This window comes from Pteropus medius, unplaced genomic scaffold (genome assembly GCF_902729225.1).
Source record: "Pteropus medius unplaced genomic scaffold, Ma_sr-lr_union100, whole genome shotgun sequence".
Lineage (NCBI taxonomy): Eukaryota > Metazoa > Chordata > Mammalia > Chiroptera > Pteropodidae > Pteropus > Pteropus medius.
In genome coordinates this window covers 2,176,941-2,190,033 of record NW_024344378.1, presented here as the reverse complement: position 1 = coordinate 2,190,033, position 13,093 = coordinate 2,176,941, and positions in this window count along the sequence as shown.

Below are 13,093 nucleotides of genomic sequence, written 5' to 3'. Positions count from 1 at the left end.
GAAAACTGTCATAGGATTGTGTGGCTTTCAACAGGACCCAAAGGCAGCTGCTCTCTGATCCGGGGTCACACCTCTTCCCTTCGGTCTGCGGTCACTGATGTGTGTGAGGAGGCCAAGGCCCATCTTTTAAATGTTTATCCGAAGGGCATGATGAGAACACGCCTTTGTCATTACCGACCCAGGTGGCACAGCGGTGAGCTGGGCTCGGTCACCAGCGGTGTGACCTGGCGAAGCCCAGCCTCTCTGGGCTGCAAGTTCGTTCCACACCGAGGGGTGATAAAGACTCGTCCCCACACAGTCGGTCGTCGTGGGCAGTGAGGACGCGTGCGTGTGAAACGCGCTCAGTGTCGGACAGAGCGGGAGGGCTCCGGGCACTTTTGCTGTCTGCATTGCGACGTTCCGGAGCGTTCCCTTTGCATACGTTATCGCTCATCTCCAACGCCACACGGAGTAGTCCTCACGGCCCTCTGTACGATGAGACAGCTAAGACTCTGAGGACGTGGCTTGCCGAAGGCCGCAGGCTCATGCAAGGTGGGCTGTATCTGAGCCTAAGTATGCCTGGCAGCTCCCGGTGCTAGCTCTGTGAGCCCATTCTTCAGGACACCCTTCAGCCCCAGCAGAAGGGGACAGGGCCACCCTCGTCCTGGCTCCACGTGCCTTTGCTTCCCACTGCCCCATAGCTGGTACCCTGGGCTTAGGGCCTCTCCACTAATATTTTTTTTTCTTTTCCATTTCTGTCGTGGGCCACATATGCCAACCGATAGAAAAGTTACAAAATTGCTTCGGGACAAAGTTACATTACATGATAAAAATCAATTAGAGACTGACCCTAATGTACAGATTTAGCCAGAGCGGGGTTGGGGTAACCCACTCCTGCCTTGTTCTGTTTTCTGTTTTTAAGGGAGCAAGATTGTTTGTCTTCATTTAAATAACAGGGAGAAGTGGACATTTACCATCATACATTTTCATAAGGAAAAAATTCTTAGTAGTGAAAACATATTTTTAAAAGGTTGTACTTAAGAGTCGAACGTGTCAGCTCTCCCTAAACCGAAGTTAGGGGCATGAATCATAGGGAGGGACCCAGGCCAGTGATGCAGCCTGTGACTGTTTACAGAAAGAACTGCTTTGTGACCCCCTTGGGGCACGGGGAGCAGAAGCGGTGTGTTCATTTTGTCCCAGAAGCTCCATCACCGGTCGGGCAGGGACACTCAACAGGGACACGTCCTACATATTTGTTTTACAAGTGGGCGAAATGACTTAAAATAGAAATTTAGGTAGCTGATGATTTCAGTAGCCTGAATATTCTCCCTGACTTCAGGCTTTAACCTGCACATCCATACAGCTGCGAAATATGATTTTGAAAGTTCACATCCAGGAAAAAGGAGATTGACATCTGTGAAAACACACAAAAGCTTAATGACATTGTGCTTTTATTCCACGGAAAAAACCGTGGCATTGAATCATTTTCAAGCTGGAATATATTTCCACATTAAAATAAAATTTGCCTTCAGATCTAGAGGGAGGTTTTATTATGAGAAAAACATATCCGAAGGGAAAAAATGATTTTTTTTCAGTGGGCATGTGAGAAGTCATAGAACAGCATAAGAGCTATCAGGCAAAATGCCACCGCAGCCAGTGAAAAGAGCTATTTTGGTAACTTGGGGTTCGCGTCAACCGAGACCAGGGAAACCTCACGATGACCTCTGTCTGTCGGGGATCTAGTATGTTAACAGTTTTAAATGGAATCTGGCCAGCACTTGGAAGATGTCGTGTAGTTCCTATGTATTATTATGGGAAAAAATAAACACACATACGATTAAATTCTCAAAGAGAAGAATAGGAAATTACAACATGGTATTTTTTCAGCCATACCCTCTTTATAGCAAATCAGTTTGTTTTTTCAAAGCAAAGGAAGAATTTTAGCACATATCCAGTGCCTCTTGATTTTTATTCTCTGTGGTTCTGAGGTCGCATAGATTCTCAGTCGAGTCTCGAAATCATGCCTGAATGATGGGTCTGCAGCTCTTCCTTGCGAGTGAGGAATCCAGGCTTGGGGAGGTCACCCAGCCCCCGTGGGGCTCCCTGGTAGCTCCAGGTCAGGCCACGGGAAGGTGGCGGGGCTGCTGGCTGCAGACCTGCAGTGTTACTGCTCGCCCTGTGCTCTGTGGCAGCAGCCTTGACGTCACCTGACCTGGGGACGTGCTCGCCATCACCCCCCCGCCCCGGCCCACTATTCAGTCTGCTCAGAATAGCACCCCAGGTGACGCAGATCGCACGTGCTGGAGATGTCCCACCGCCCGTACCGTCCGGCTGCTGTGCACCATGATCCCACGGAGGGTTTTCTCAGGTCGCCAGGACACTGCTCCCCAACCTTCTAGCACGGACCGGGGGCTTGGGGACAGCACCGGGAGGGGCCAGGTCTGTAAGGGCTGCCTGTCGAGCATGGCCTCTTCAGTTCAAGATGCTGAGTAAATCAGTGTCCGCTGCCATATCTAAGTACTGCAGCTGTTGTTTGGTGTAATATGGGGGTCCCGCCAAAATCTCAGTTATGTTCCGGAGTTCTCTGGAAGTCGATGAAGGTACAACCTGACGTAGTCACAATTCTATAGGGGAGGTGTGACAGTGATCCTTACGGCTTCCTCTGCTCAGCACGGGAGCCTTCGGCACACAGAGGGCGGGCACCACTAGCCCTTTCAACATGCTGTGGCAAGAGGGGACAGTGTTAAAGCTGACACAGTCTTCTAGATTAGCCGACGATGGCAGGTGTGAACAATGGAGGGAGCCTCTACTTTCTTGTTCCACCACGTCCCTGCTGTCCAGCTCCGCGGTCTGCAGAGACGGACGCTCTCTTCCTGCCCGTAGGACACACGCCCCCGCTTTAGAGTCTATAGTTTAGTAAACAGCTTTGGGACACAGATAAAGGTGTCCTTTGTCCAGAAATACTAATTCAGTCTGTTAGTAATTAAAATGTCATTTCAGTTATTGAAAAAATGAGATTAATTTTAATAAAACACAACTTAACCCATCATACATATTCATAGGTTAAATTTTAATGATCAAAATTGGCTTGGGCGAGATTTTCTTTGCTTGTTCTTTACTTTTTTAAACTATATCCTTACTTATTTCGAATCCAAAATAACTCAGTGAAGTATTTCCAAACTCTTATAACGTAGTTTTAGCTTCTGGAGAGTTCTAACGGAGATAGTTAATTACCTGTGAGGGGTGACCTGCTACCCAAGCGTCATGAGAGACACAAATACAAGCCCTAGCCCGGTCAACAGATTTGCTTAGGGGGTTTTTCTATTATATGGTTTTAAAAAAGTATTTCCCACTTTCTCAAATAGGAGGTATCACCTCTTCCTAGACGTGAAGTGTTATCTATCCCCCACTCACCTAGAGGTTCTGACATGTTAATGTTTGGAATCAACCAGATTAGGGCATGGAAATACAGAAAAGCCAAACTGTAGGATCACACTTTTCTAGAAATTTTCATAAGAACAGGAGCAGGGCACCTGAGGTCGAGTGTCACGAGAGGTCCTGACTGCAGAAGCCCTTCCTCCCTGTTGGGCACACGTGGCTATGTTTCATTACAATCAGATATCAGAAAATAGAGTCTTCATTTTTCTTCTGTTGTAAATGGATGCTTGGATCATACTATGTTCTGCAGAGACCCGGTGTGTATGGGAGGCTGGGTGCCTGTGGGAGGACTTTAATGGACGATGAATTCATCTTTCCCTATTTTCTGTTATCAAACATTTCAATTTTTTTCACGCTACCTCAGATAAACTTTTAAGGACATGTCAATAAATGCCCGGATATCAACAGTCATTCTTAACTTTTGTGGAGACACCAGTGTCCTTCTACCACAAAGAGCAACATTTACTAGAGCCAAGGTCAACTCATCGGTGGTGGGGACGGCCGTGTGCCCGCTGCAGACTCACTGAGTAAGCAGATGGGAAGCAGTCATGGCCTTGACCCCCGTGATGGACCGCTCCCCCTGCCGAAGCAGCTCACGGTGCGCTTCGGAGTCTCCGGGACCACTGAGCCATGGGCCCTGTGACAGTCACTCTGCTCCGGCCAGGTAGTCACACCTGCTTTGAGGTGAGAGGGGGTCCCCTGTTCCCTGGCTGGCTCTCCACCTGCAGCTCATGCCCCTGGACACCCACCAGTGGTTCTCGTCTGGCCGCCCTTCCCATCTGCTCAGGCAGTTTTTAAAGCATGCCGGCGCCCACCAATTCCCATTTGTCTGGTCTAGGGTTGTGGCGGTTTTCTAAAGCTCTCCGAGAGATGCTAGACTCACCGTGCTTGAGCTTCCCGCTCGGAATGAAAAGCATCTTCAAGGGACCAACGAACAAGCCCTCTCATGCTGGGTAGATGTAAAGAGAGGAATTTACTCTAGCTCATGACGTGGTTTAAAAACAAAACCCCAAAAGCAACAACGACAGAAAGCATGGAAATGAGAGAGCGGGAGAGCGGGGGTGGAGGGAGGTGCAGACTCTTCTGGAAGGCTGTTACCAGCCGCTCTGGAAGACGTGTGTGTGGAGGCGTCGCCCGGGCTATGGGACCTCGTGGGGCCGGGGACCCGTGCTGGGGCCAGCAGACGGAGCGATTGGGAGGGTTCCACAGGAAAGCTGTTCCCGTGGTCAGCCCGTTCTAGACTCTGAGGATGAAACTTGGGGAGAGTTTTCCGCTCCTAGTGCTTGCTCGCGCTGGCTGGCTGCTCGCCGAAGTCTAGGGCCCTGTGGGGAGGAGAGACGCCTGCCTGGGGCTCGGTCGGCCAAGTCCATGGGCAACTTACGGGTTACTGGGAACATGCAGCCCGGTATTTTAATACATCCATGGACGCGAGCCACCAAGCACTGACACCTGGGAACAAACAGTCCTGTTAAAATACGAATGTAAAGTGACTGGATGAACAGATAATACATTTCAATTTGTCAACCTGTGATTCAGCCAAAGCCTGCCACGAATTTATGTAAAAATCCTTCATTATCTCATGTGGACAATTTTCAATATGCTGTTATTTTCATAAATTATTATAAATATTTGTAACAATCTAGTTTATATTTGTGTGTTAAATACATATAGTCATTTTTAGCATTGTAGTTAACATGTTTTGAAACATTAGCAAATTTTTCAGTGTTAAGCTATGGGTAAGTAACTCTTTAAAGAAGAAAGCAGTGTCTGTGTAACTCATTTGAACCGTTTTAACAACCATTTTAATAGCTCTCACTATAAAAACATCGGTCACCATAAAATCACCATAATAAAGGTACTCATTACAGAAAGGCTGTCGCCTGCATTACTGACCGACTGCCCGCCGCGGCCATCAGCATCGCCCAGTGTCCTGAGCAGTAGTGCCAGCCAGAAAGTCAGAAGATGTGAAATGTGAAACTCTGTGCTTGCGCAGATGCTTATCCCAACACAAAGAACACGCAAAGGTGCCCGGCAAACACTGGCTTTTCTGCCGTTAAGGGATGATGAAGAGGGTTTAGCAAAGTGCCGTGGAAAACCATCCCCGGAAAGTACCCGCCATGAACGGAGACTGCAGAATAAACCAGAATAATAAGTTGTCCTAGTTTGCCAAAAAGGGAAAAAAAGGAAAAGAAAGGAAAAGAAACCAAAGACAGTGCGTTTGTCTGGGAGCCGCAGCGCGGCCCCCAGGCTGTCACTTGCAGGGCGCGGCCCGGTCCCATGCAGGGCGCGGCCGCTCTGACGTGCCGGCAGGCCCCGTTCAGGTGGTTAGGACGCAGATGTCCGGAGGGGACACATGGCCGGTGGCCACAGTGCCGGGCCTGTGTGGGCGAGCGCCACCACCCCGGCCTGCCCCAGCTTTCCCAGTGTCCGGCCTCCTGGCACCCCCCCGCTCAGGTGCCCCTACGTGTCCCTGTGCTGGCCTTTCCCCATCAGCCTCGCATGGCGCTGGGAGTGGTGCAGAGGCTCGGACCCCGGCCTGGCTCGCGCAGAGCTGGCCATCCAGGAGCCCGTCGCCTTTTGCTTTTTTGTGTGTTTTTCCACCCTCTCGACAAAGTTGGCCAATAACTTTTGTTTACTCGATTGCTGGTTTCTGGAGCTCAACTGATTTCTTGTGAAACTGGTCAGTGGTTCTTGGTAGAAAAAAGTACATAGTCTCCATCGTGGGCGGGTCACATGTCCCTCAGCGTGCTCACTCACGGGTGCTGGGGACAGCGTTAGACACCGTCAATAAGGTGGCAGCAGAGCTGTCTCCCCAGCGTCTCCCACGGAGCCTGCGTGTCATTTTCCCGACATGCTGACCGAGGGGGTTTGCGGGCACTGCGGGTGGCCGGCTGGGCACTTTGCTTTCTTTCAGAGGGGGGCTCCGCGGGCCCCTTTCTGTTTGTGTTCCGAGCAGGGCTCTCTAACCTAACTTTTAAGAGAATTTCTGCCAAATTCAGCTTGTTGGGAGGAGTGATTTGCTATTCTGAGCATGGATGTTAGCAAATTGTGGGGTGAAGCTACGCTTTCATGACGTTTGCCAAGAACATGCTCATAACATGAAGTCTCTCTCAGTCTCCACCCATCAAGGCCCCCGGGGAAAACTCACCCTTTATGTCTGGAACTGATTTAGACTTGAACGTGGGCCTGGGACACACATCTCCTAGTTTAGCTGGCTATTTCCTTCTTTCTAACAATGTAAATCCATTATTATTCCAGTTTAGAGCGAAAAGAATTCTCAAGTGGTATCTGACAATTCCCGACTCCTAAAAATACAGTTCTGATCTAGCCAAATTTTAGCTTGAGTAAAGTTGGCTGTGTTAACAATGAAAAAAAAAAAACACAAAGCAGAGATGGGAGGTCTTTAGTTGGATCGGGTTCAAGTGCTTTTCATCTAGTTCATGTTCATAGTTATAACGTACTGGGGGGAATATATTAGGTCCAGGGCATTTACCGAATTTTGTGGATAACAGAGAAGGAAAAAACCCTTTTGTGGACAAATCTATTTTAAAAGAATCTGATATTCTAAGCTTTTTACTTGAGGTCGAAGATACAAGAATAAGAAAGCACAAATTTCACATCATTTTCTTTCCTTGGAAGCATTTCCTAAGATATACAGGTGGAAAAACCCACTCCTCCCCCGCCCCCGTTAATCCTGTGTGTTTCTGTGTTCTCCCGCCACTCGAGTTCATCTGTGTCACAGGGCGAGAGACTGTTGTTAACAGTGGTCTTCCTGCTAATTGTCTGGAATTTAGTTCTTTCCCTGTTGAACATAAATGAGGAATCTGAGAACAACTGATTTGGAAGGGGACATTTATTGACAGTAAACAAAAGGGAACCTCATTATCATTACTTACTCTCACGATATGGATTATCATCACCTATGTAATAATTTGCTTCCCAGTGATCGACTGCTCTCAATTATCTGCCTCTTGTGACTTGCATACGAGGTCAGAAGTACACAACAGTGCAGGTCCCGGCACTCGGCTAATGGCTCCCAGTGTATCTAAACAGATACATCAAGGATGAGAAACTCTTCTTTCTGGGAATATCGTTTTTCCCACCTAAATCCTGTTTGGAATTTCTATATTCACAGCAAGATGGGGTCACTCTCCATTTCTATTAACTTCCTGCACTAATATCAGCAGCCAAGAAAAACAAAAGGACAGCATTCTTACAGTTACTTATTAAGAAAAGCATAATGTTCCCTAAAAGTGTCACCCTGCCCCTGCTTATTATTTTGATGCTATTCTTTTTAAAATCTGGAAAAAACTGACAGTTTCAGGCCCCTCCTGGAATCAAACACATCTTCTGGCTCATTCCTATCCTCCAGGCCTGTTGAGGTTGATGTCATCCAGACACGCAGAAACTCGTTTTTCCATGAGACTCAGAAGCGCTCTTTGTTGGGATGGCCAGGCCCACAGTCCCTGGCTGGGAGACGTGGGACGGCCAATCGCATTCTGTGGGTTGCCCGCACCGCCCGCCGCGTGATCTGAGGGGCATTCCCGCAGGATGTGCCGCTCAGCAGCCCCACGTTCCACCCTTGCCCACTTGCCACAGGCTGGCTGCACATCCCAACGTCTGAGCCCTCGGGTGGGGCCGGGGTCTGCGGGGCTGAGAGCGGCCTTCCTCCTGCCCCCGCAGGCCTTCGCCAGCTGCCCCGCAGCTTTTGCCCCGTCTCCAGTCTACCTATGCTGTCTAGAAAACATTTTTTTTGAAAGATGTAATCTGTTTCTTAGAAAGTTCTTCTTAGGTTGAGAAAGATAGTTCTTTGAGACATGCCTTTAGAAGGGACCACAGGACAGACAGGGACCTGTAGATTTCAAGTGGATGACTGCAAATGGAAATATTTCTTTATTTCCAATGAGCAGAGAAGTAAGGATGGATCTTAAGAGAGAGGTGTTACTATCTGTCGGTGAGGGATAAAGAGGTCGAGTGCCCACAGAGATGGAAGTTTCCCCTAGGTACTCCGTTGCTCAAAATGCAGAGGTGACACAATGACTAACGAAATCTTCAGAAGAAAAACGGCCTTCCAGTGTTTCTCGTTATGACTGTTTTTTTGTTTTTATTCTTTCAACTGGAAAATGATTCCCATTGAAAATTTTCAATCATTACACAGAAAAAGATGTTTAGCAAGAACTGTTCAGTACTTGGAAGCTGTGAAAATCCACTTTTGCTCTCAAAACATCTGTAGGCCGCCCTCGCCGCCTCCCAGGGTTTGGCTGTATCTACTGTACTTGCTTTCCCGTGAACACCCAGGAGCATGGCACTTTCCCAGCCACTTACAGCTGCGCACCACAGCTGTAATCTGGGGAGGAGATGAGTAAACACATTACTGAGCAGCAGCATGAAAGAAAGGACACAGTTGCCTGGTCGTTTCATTAGGAACATAGGGAATTAGTTGACTGTGTTCATGTGGATTTGGGTTTACACCCACACCCACACCCACACACACACACACGCACACGCACACGCACACATACACACACACTGTTTAGCCCAAAATTACTACGGCTCTAACCATCAACAGATAAAAACAAACCAACAAAAACACAGTTTAAGCTTCGTCGTCATCCTGGTCAATGATAAGCTTTCCACTAACTTGTTGAAACTAATGGAGCTAATGGGAAAGTAATATTTATTGACCTTGTTATGTATCAGACACAAAGTTTTATTTTTTTAATCTTTTAGTACGCATGTATATACATACAAATATCTTTAAGAGCAAAATTACTTTGTTTTTTTTTTTGTTTTTTTTTTTATATAGCAAGAGAAAATAACCCAATTTAATCCATACACATGTTTGGGAACCCCGCATACACGAGGGAGTCAGACCTCACATGCAGGAGAGGTTCAGCGATAGAAAGGAACATAGATAGGTGAGACATTCTGCATCCTCAGCTAGGGATGAGGGTCACTGTAGGGTGATAAGAAGGGCAGACCTTTAGCAAATAGGTTTGCCCTGCTTATAGATAGGCCAGTACAAGTTATCTCTGATCATCCCTTATGGGCCAGGCCTCTAGTTCAGATTCTTGTCTGTTTTTAAGGAGGAGGGGCAGAAGTTCCTCTTGAGCCAGCAGCTAAAATTGCCTTTAGCTCGAAACAGTCTGCAGACCACAGAGGCACATCTTGGGGTGACTCATTCTGGACCCCTTCAGCTCCCTCTTCTGAAACTTCCCTTTAAGTTTCATGTTCCGGAAATCGGGCTGGTTGACTGTTCTCTGTCTCATTAAACCAGTCTCCATCTTGAGAAAAGTTTGGCCCCACAAGTTAAGTTTGTGGTGAGCACGGTCGAGTATTTAACAAGAGGCTTCTGCGGGCCCCCGCGTGCTGAGATCTGGGGGTGCGATGATGTGCTGGGAACCCTGGCCCTCTGCCGGCTTGTGTCAGACACCCCAGGGTCTCCACCTCGCTCTGCTTTTATAGAGGAAAGATATTAGGCCCCCAAAAGTGAGAAACTTATCCAAAGTCATGTAGATTTACATAAATATTTATTTTTATTGTATCGGTATAGCTCAGCATAGCACCCGTTGATGGGATGAACAGATGGTGAGCTGAATTCGCATGCTTTATCCTGCAAAGGACCGATTATATTTTGCTCTGATATGGTGACTCTCTAAGTTTCCATTCTTTATAATTTACCAATCAGTGTATTAGCTAGAAAATCCATCCAATAAGCCTGTCCTATTTAAAATACTGTATTTTCTAGATGTTTTAATATAGTGACATTTAATTTCACAATTTAGGAATATTGTAAAATATCACTTGTTGTTAGGTAATGAGTGTTAACTTTACATCTATTAGTTTTACATCTGTTACTTAATAAGATGTTTCTTCAGTTAATTCATTTTATGACCCTCTAAATTTGGAAGATCCTAGCTTTGCCATATGGTCAAGGTGAAGCGAATATCGTGTTATCCTTGCAGAAGAATGAGTAACAAAAATATTAAAAATGAGATCAAATATGTTTGGTTACCCTTTCAATAATTCATCTAAAAAAGAATTAATGTTTCATTAGAGAGTTTCTTACGCTATAACCAAAGCCAATGAATGCTTCGGAACTTCAGCAAACAATGAAATTGTGGGCAAAACGGCTTGAAGAAGAATGATCAGTGTTGCAGACTGTGTGTATGCTAACCAGGTAAATCATTCCAAAGGAGAGTCTGAAGGACATTGAAATACATATCGTGGTACAATCAGGAATTCACGACGAATGAAGAAATGATATATTGAGTCAAGAAGACTTAATGATGAATGAGAAGAAGGAAGGGAAATCCGAGGTACGTTTCATGAAATGAAGCTGTCCTTGTGTTGAGATTCTGTCTGGGATTGCCAAGGAGCAGGGACCTGTCATGGTAGAAAGCACGTTCGTCTAAGCACTAGGCGATTTTCCCATCAATTCCCTTTCTCATCCTTCTCCTGGACCATCATCCCGCAACCTGGTCCTTATTGGCAAAATGATCCGGGGACCACCTGTTTCATCTTGTCGCGAAGCAAGGGGGAGTCCACACAGTCACTGAGCACAGCCTTCGTGGCAGGTATTTCATATACATGTTCCTGTTCAGCAACAAAACGGGGCCGCAAAAACGTAATGGTCTCCTCGCTGGACACGTGAACCAGCCAAAGCAAACGCCGTTTAAGACGCTCCTTAAGTTACCGTCAAGTAAGCACTGGAAACCAATTTTGTTTTTCTCCAATGCTTAACCTCTTTCCATCACGGCACCCAGCTCAACCTAAGGAATTTAATTAAAGCAATTTCTCAGAAAGAGTCACATGGAGAGAACAATATTTAACCAAAGGGAAAGAATTTTTCAAATGAACATTTAGTCTTTATACAGCAATCTGGTTTGCAAGAACTCCTTGGACAGTCAGAGATTTCAAAGCTCTTTTCATGCAGAATAATAAATCATTCATCTCCTTTTATACTCCGTCCATTCTCAAAACGTGTGCACTCAAAACTCCTTTCTACTCTTTAAATTCATAGAAGACCCAAAGATGTTTTGTTACTATGAATGAGTTATATCTATCGATATGTACAGTATTAGAAATTAAAACATAATTTTAAAAATATTTAATAATGCATTTTAAAATCACAATGAAAACATTACAAGTTATTGTGAAACACATTTTAATAAATGTAATTATTTTCCAAATTATGAAAAAATTTAATGAGAGCGGCACTATTTCACATTTGGAAATCTCGTAATAGAAGATAGCTATATTTTTATATCTACTTCAGCATTCTACTTGTCGAATGTATTGTTTTTGATGAAGTAGGTGAAGAAAATCCTAAACCCAGAGACATGTAGTTGGAATATAAGAAATATTTTAATAAATGATTCATGTATTTATGGATATTCTTTGATACTATATGAAAACTCAATAAGTAGTCTCTTAAAGATCTGTTCAGATGTGGAAACTAAGACCATATCAGTGAATTTTTCCTACTTTTTTGCATGAAAATCACTGGCCCTTGATTATATGATATCATGCATTATCATTTATTAAATATTGGCTCGCTGACTTATAAAGACCTTCCAAATGGTCAAATGTTTCATGATGCAGTTTCAAAATGTCACATGTGTTAACATGAGCACCGATTTCGTCGGAAAAGCCTCTGATTATTGGGAAGCTCTCAAGTTCGCAGTACCGATACGCATTTTCCAGCATTTTAATTTTCACATGAAAGCTCTAATTTCGTCATTAGCCACAAATACTGTTCGTTTTCTTTCTCGAAGTGACAAGTTCATTTCATTCACTTTCAAGGAAATGTCTATCCAATGCCTGAGTCTGAATATCCGTACTTGTGTCGCTAAGTCATTCTCCAAGTGAAACTGACGTCAGTGGGCAAAGTGGCTGGCTGAGCTGGCGCCTCCCGGAGACGCCCGTCGTGCGCTGCATACAGCACGCAACAAAATAACGAAAAGTCGTCGACTCAAGGATGAAGATTGGATAACACGGTATTTTGTGCCGCTTCCTTAGGGACATTCTTAAACGCAAGTGCCTTTTCATTTTCTTTCTGTGCATGGGTGGCTTTAGCGAATACAGCGACCACCAGTACAGTTTGGTGTCGCTGCCTCAATTTTATTCACCATCGCTTTTGAATTTTAGTGGAAGATTATAACAGCACGACACTGTGGCGGGCGCTCGACGTCTGTTTTTCAATGAATGAACGAGTGAGCGAATACAAATACGTTTGCACATACCTCTTGCCGAGTTACTACGGGGCATCGAGGGAAAAAAACTGTGTATAAATGGCAAAAAGTACACAAATGTAAAATACCTGACAGTCGTCACGTGTAGTCCATTCTACTCTCTTTCAGTGATAGTCAGGAAATATCTAGAATCAAAAGTATCATATTTCATACCTTCGATTTGCTTTATTTGTGTTTTCTTACTCACCCCCTCTTCCTGCGCTTGCCTGTGTGGGGCGAAGCATCTGTCCTACTATTTCCATGACTTGTTTTGAGCGTCGAGTGACTACAGAGCCACAGAGGCATTTTGGCCATGTCATTCCGGATCCGCTTATATTGTCTGAATGCGAAATATTGTCCGAGTAAATGAAACAAGAAGGTATTTTAACTTAGAAAATTATTACTGTGGGCCAGTGAGAAACAGAAATCCGACCCTAATGTTC